The following is a 6,832-nucleotide window of genomic DNA, read 5'->3' on the forward strand; positions in this document are numbered from 1 at the left end:
CGTTCATGGGTGAGAATGGTGATGTGTGTCACGGATCATCACCTTCCTCAGGTTGAAGAACAAGTGTATATCTTAGATAAGAAATAGGCTTGAGTTGAATAGAAAAACAATAGTACTTTGCATTAATTCATGAGGAACAGCAGAGCTCCACACCTTAATCTATGGTGTGTAGAAACTCTACCGTTGAAAATACATAAGTACAAGGTCCAGGCATGGCCGAATGGCCAGCCTCCCTAAATGGCATATGAATTCGAAAATAGGGAAAAAGGAACCCCCGAATACAATAGTAAAAAGTTCTATTTATGCTAAACTAGTTACTAGGGTTACAGGAATGAGTAAATGATGAAGAAATCCACTTCCGGGACCCACTTGGTGTGTGCTTGGGCTGAGCATTGAGGCTTTCACGTGGAAAGGTCTTTCTTGGAGTTGAACGCCAGTTTATAACCTGTTTCTGGCGTTTAATTCCACTTTGCAACCTGTTTCTGGCGTTTAACTCCAGAATGCAACAAGGAACTGGCGTTGAATGCCAGTTTGCGTCGTCTAAACTCGGGCAAAGTATGGACTATTACATATTGCTGAAAAGCCCTAGATGTCTACTTTCCAACACAATTGAGAGAGCACCATTTGGACTCCTATAGCTCCAGAAAATTCACTTTGAGTGCAGGGAGGTCAGAATCCAACAGCATCTGCAGTCTTTCTTAAACCTCTGAATCTGATTTTTGCTCAAGTCCCTCAATTTCAGCCAGAAAATACCTGAAATCACAAAAAAACACACAAACTCATAGTAAAGTCTAGAAATATGATTTTTATTTAAAAACTAATAAAAATATATAAAAAACTAACTAAATCATACTGAAAACTATGTAAAAACAATGCCAAAAAGCGTATAAATTATCCGCTCATCAACGACCCAGTGTACTTGCTGGTTAGTTGTGTGGAGTTTTGAAAAGGAGTTGAGATTACGATCCTGCAAACCAAGTTTTTGGCGCCGTTGAGATCACAGTTTCTTGCACCAAGTTTTTGGCGCCGTTGCCGGGGATTGTTCGAGTTTGGACAACTGACGGTTCATCTTGTTGCTCAGATTAGGTAATTTTATTTTAATTTTAAGCTTTTTGTTTTTATTATTTTTATTTTTGAAAAATTTTCAAAAAAACATAAATTATTCTATGACTTCAGAATTTTTAAGAATGAATTCTAGTGATTCATGATGATCTGTTGAAGTCTGGCTGGCTGTGAAGCCATGTCTAATCTTTTGGACCGAGGTTTCAACTTATCATCACAAGAACTTGTTGATTTCTATCAATCTTGCTGTTGAACGTAATGATCTGCTAAAGCTTGGCTGGCCATTGGCCATGTCTAGTGTTTTGGACCGGAGCTTTCACTGAAAGCTTGGCTGGCTAGTAAGCCATGTCTAATTAAGTGACCGGAGTTTTAGGCTAACATTGCATGATTCTTGGAATTCTCATTAGAAATTTTGAAATCCTTATTTTTCTTTTTCCAATTAATTTTTGAAAAATACCAAAAAAAATTTTAAAATCATAAAAAAACCAAAAATAATTTGATGTTTCTTGTTTGAGTCTAGTGTCAAATTTTAAGTTTGGTGTCAATTGCATCTTTTTAATTTTCCTCTAATTTTTGAAAACTCATGCATTTGTTCTTCATAATCATCAAGTTGTTCTTGATGATTTTCCCTGTTTGATCTTTAATTCTTCTAGTTTTGTGTCTTTCCTTGTTTTTCATATGCATTTTTAATTTATTAGTGTCTAAAGTTTAAAAATTGTTAAGTTTCGTGTCTTGCATGTTTTTCTTTTCTTAAAAATTTTCAAAAATAAGTTCTTGATGTTCATCATGATCTTCAAAGTTTTGTTGGTGTTCATCTTAACATTCAAAGTGTTCTTGCATGCATTATTAGTTTTGATCTTGAATTTTCATGTTTTGCATCATTTTAGTGTTTTTCTCTCTCTTTAATAAACATCCAAAAATAAAAAATATATCTTTCCTTGTTTTACTCATAAATTTCAATTTCAAAATTCTATTTTTTCAAATCTTTTTCAAAAATCAATTTTTTTTCATTTTTTTCTTTCATATTTTCGAAATTTTCAAAATTTATTTTCAAAATATTTTTCTTATTTTTATTTCATATTTTCAAAAATCTCACTAACATTTAATGTTTTAATTAAAAAATTTTCAAGTTGTTACTTGCCTATTAAGAAAGGTTCAATCTTTAAACTCTAGAATCATATCCTTTAGTTTCTTGTTAGTCAAGTAATCAACTTTAATTTCAAAAAAATCAAATCTTTTTTATTTCCTTTTCAAATATTTTTCAAAATAAATTTCAAATCATATCTTTCAAAATCAATTTCAAAATCTTTTCTAACTTCTTATCTTTTCAAAATTGATTTTCAAATCTTTTTCAATTAACTACCTGACTTTTTGTTTGATTTTAAAAAGTTTTCTATTTCAATCATATCTTTTTCAAAACCACCTAACTACTTTTCTCTCTCTAATTTTTGAAAACTCCTCCCCACTTTTTCAAAATTCATTTTAATTAACTAATTGTTTTAAATTTTAATTTAATTTTATTTCTCTTTTTAATTTTCGAATACTAACCAATAATTAAAATAAAAACAAAAATATTTTCCTTTTATTTTAATTTAAATTTCGAATTTTCCCCCTCTCATCTCTTTCTATTTGTTTATTTATCTACTAACACTTCTCTTCCACTCAAAGTTCGAACCCCCTCTTCTTCTCTGTGTTCGAATTTTTCTCTTCTCCTTCTTCTATTCTACTCTTCTTCTACTCACATAAAGGAATCTCTATACTGTGATATAGAGGATTCTTCTTCTTTTCTGTTCTCTTCTTTTTCATATGAGCAGGAACAGGGATAAAGACATTCTTATTGAAGCTGATCCTGAACCTGAAAGGACCCTTAAGAGAAAACTAAGAGAAGCTAAAGCACAACCCTCTGGAGAGAACCTGACATAAATTTTTGAAAAAGAAGGAGACATGGCCGAACCCAATAATAATGGTGGAGATGCAAGGAAGATGCTTGGTGAATTTATTGCACCCTCTTCTAACTTCTACGGAAGAAGCATCTCAATTCTTGCCATTGGAGCAAACAACTTTGAGCTTAAGCCTCAATTAGTTTCTCTAATGCAACAGAATTGCAAGTTTTATGGGCTTCCATTGGAAGATCCTCATCAGTTCTTAGCTGAATTCTTGCAAATCTGTGACACTGTCAAGACCAATGGAGTTGATCCCGAGGTCTACAGGCTTAATGTTTTCCCTTTTTCTGTAAGAGACTGAGCTAGAACATGGTTGGATTCACAACCTAAGGAAAGCCTGAACTCTTGGAAAAAGCTGGTCAGTGCTTTCCTGGCCAAATTCTTTCCACCTCAAAAGATGAGCAAGCTTAGAGTGGAAATCCAAACCTTCAGACAGAAGGAAGGTGAGTCCCTCTATGAAGCTTAGGAAAGATATAAGCAATTGATAAAAAGGTGTCCTACTTACATGCTTCCAGAATGGAGCATCATATGTATATTCTATGATGGTCTGTCTGAGTTGTTAAAAATGTCATTAGACCATTCTACAGGAGGATCTCTTCATCTAAAAACCCCTGCAGAAGCTTAGGAACTCATTGAAAATGGTTGCAAATAACCAGTTCATGTACACCTCTGAGAGAAATCCTGTGAATAATGGGACAACTCAGAAGAAAGGAGTTCTTGAAATTGATACTCTGAAAGCCATATTGGCTCAGAACAAAATATTGACTCAACAAGTCAATATGATTTCTCAAAGTCTGAATGGATTGCAAGCTGCATCCAATAGTACCAAAAGAAGCATCTTCTGAAGAAGAAGCTTATGATCCTGAGAACCCTGCAATGGCAGAGGTGAATTACATGGGAGAACCCTATGGAAACACCTATAATCCTTCATGGAGAAATCATCTAAATTTCTCATGGAAGGACCAATAGAAGCCTAATCAAGGCTTCAATAATAATAATGGTGGAAGAAACAGGTTTAGCAATAGCAAGCCTTTTCCATCATCTTCTCAGCAACAGACAAAGAATTCTGAATAGAGCCATTCTGGCCTGGTAACCATAGTCTCTGATCTATCCAAGACCACACTAAATTTCATGAATGAAACAAGGTCCTCCATTAGGAATGTGGAGGCACAGGTAGGTCAGCTGAATAAGAAGATTACTGAAATTTCTCCCAGTACTCTCCCAAGCAATACAGAAGAAAATCCTAAGAGAGAGTGCAAGGCCATAACCATGACCAACATGGCCGAACCTGGAGAGAGTGAGGAGGACGTGAGTCCCAGTGAGAAAAGCCTCATAGGACATCCTCTGGACAGAAAGGAGTTTCCCTTTTGAGGAACCAAAGGAATCTGAGGCTCATACAAAGACCATAGAGATTCCATTGAACCTCCTTCTGCCATTCATGAGCTCTGATGAATATTCTTCCTCTGAAGAAGATGAAGACATCATTTGAAGAGGAAGTTGCTAAGTATCTAGGAGCAATCATGAAGCTGAATGCCAAGTTATTTGGTAATGAGACATGGGAGGATGAAACCCACTTGCTCACCAATTAACTGAATAACTTAATGAGGCAGACATTACCTCAGAAGAAATCGGATCCCAGAAAATTCTTCATACCTTGTACCATAGGCACCATGACCTTTGAGAAGGCTCTGTGTGACCTGGGGTCAGGGATAAACCTCATGCCACTCTCTATAATGGAGAAACTGGGAATCTTTGAGGTACAAGCTGCAAGAATCTCACTAGAGATGGCAGATAAATCAATGAAACATGCTTATGGACTAGTAGAGGACATGCTAGTAAAGGTTAAAGGACTTTACATCCCTGCTGATTTCATAATCCTAGACACTGGGAAGGATGAAGATGAATCCATCATCCTTGGCAGACCCTTCCTAGCGACAATAAAAGATGTGATTAATGTTGCCAGAGGAGAGTTGGTCCTTCAGTTGAATGAGGACTACCTTATATTCAAGAATCAAGGTTCTCCTTCTGTAACCATGGAGAGGAAGCATGAAAAGCTTCTCTCAATACAGAGTCAAATAAAACCCCCACATTCAAACTCTAAGTTTGGTGTTGGGAGGCCACAACCAAACTCTAAGTTTGGTGTTGAGAGGCCCCAACCTTGCTCTGATTATCTGTGAGGCTCCATGAGAGCTCACTGTCAAGTTATTGACATTAAAGAAGCGCTTATTGGGAGGCAACCCAATGTTATTTTGTTATATCTATTTATTTTCCATTGTTATTTTATGTTTTCTTTAGGTTGATGATCATGTGAAGTCACAAAAACAACTAAAAAATCAAAAACAGAATGAAAAACAGCATTAAAAGCAGCTCACCCTGGAGGAAGAGCTTACTGGCGTTTAAACGCCAATAAGAAGTATCAGACTGGAGTTTAACTCCATAAACATTCTACAGCTTGGTGTTTAACACCAGAAACAAGCAGCAGTCTGGCGTTAAATGCCATGATTGCACTCTAAGGGCGTTTACACGCCTAAATGGAGCAGGGATGATAAGTCCTTAACCCCTCAGGATCTGGGAAACCCACAGGATCCCCACCTACCCCACCTCTCTCTCTCTCTTCTTCACACCTTTTCATAACACTCTTCCCCAAATACCCTTTGATGAGAGAACTTTTGCGTGGTCTAGAAATTTGCGGATAAATCCTCGTCGCAAGTATAGTTTCTAAACCCTCAAAAGTCCTTTCATACAAACGTTTTGGTTGTCACAAGTAACAAACCCCTTTGAAATTGATAACCGAGTATTCAAACCTCGGGTCGTCTTCTCAAGGAATTGCAGGGAGGTATGTTCTTATTATTGGTTATGAGTTTGTAAATTGGGATTTTGGAAGTAAGGTGGGAATATGTTATATGACAAATAATTTAAATGGCAATTAAAAATAAATAAATACTGTAAAGCAACTTTTGGCAAGGTATGAGAAATTGGAAGTCCAGTCTAGTTATCCTTATCAATAACAATGAAAGTCGAATCTTAATTCCACTTAGTTAACCTTTACTAAAGTAAAGGAAAGTAAATGGACTAATTAGTTTGATCTTCGAATCCTATTTATTTCCTAAGAAAAGATTGGGATTATTGAAGTTCAACTCAGTTGGCAAGATAACAATTAACAATTATGCTGTTGAATTGGATAACTCCTGAGTTACTGATTTCTTAACCAAAACCAAAAGGGAAAAAGTAAATCTACTAGAATAAGAATGCCTTCAGATGGGAAGCAATAATCATGTAAATAAAAGAAAGCAATCATAAGTCTGAAATACCTCAAAATATATTAAATAGAAAATCAATCTAAACATAGAGAGTCATAAATAAAATTGAGAAAAGAAATAAAAGAACATTGAACCTGGGATTGAGAGTCACTCCTAAAACTAAGAGAAGTCCTAAATCCTAATCCTAAGAGAGAGGAGAGAACCCCTCTCTCTAAAAACTACATCTACTCTTAAAATTGTGAATTATGAAAGCCTCATGATGAATGGATGTATTTCCCCACTTTATAGTCTCTAATCTGTGTTTTCTGGGCTGAGAACTGGGTCGAAAACAGCCCAAAAATCGCTGGAGAAGAATTCAATCACACTGATTTTCGTCACTGCGACGCGGCCGCATGGAGCACGCGGTCGCGTCATCTAGCTTCAGGGAAACTATAGCATATTATCTATCAAATCCAAGCCCCGGAAGTTAGCTTTCCAACGCAACTGGAACCGCATCGTTTGGACCTCTGTAGCTAAAGTTATAGCCGTTTGAGTGCGAAGAGGTCAGGCTAGACAGCTTAGCAGTTT

At 36.0% G+C, this 6,832-nt stretch overlaps 1 non-coding gene across 1 annotated transcript; it reads right to left on the minus strand.

Annotated features, from left to right (window-relative positions):
* Positions 1-3,408: 3,408 nt before the first annotated feature.
* Positions 3,409-3,516, minus strand: LOC148548873 (small nucleolar RNA R71). The gene has a single exon (XR_015898165.1). It is a non-coding gene; the product is annotated as a small nucleolar RNA R71 (small nucleolar RNA).
* Between the last annotated feature and the right edge of the window lie 3,316 nt (positions 3,517-6,832).

Source organism: Arachis ipaensis, chromosome B8 (genome assembly GCF_059453495.1).
Source record: "Arachis ipaensis isolate K30076 ecotype BB chromosome B8, ASM5945349v1, whole genome shotgun sequence".
Taxonomy (NCBI): domain Eukaryota; kingdom Viridiplantae; phylum Streptophyta; class Magnoliopsida; order Fabales; family Fabaceae; genus Arachis; species Arachis ipaensis.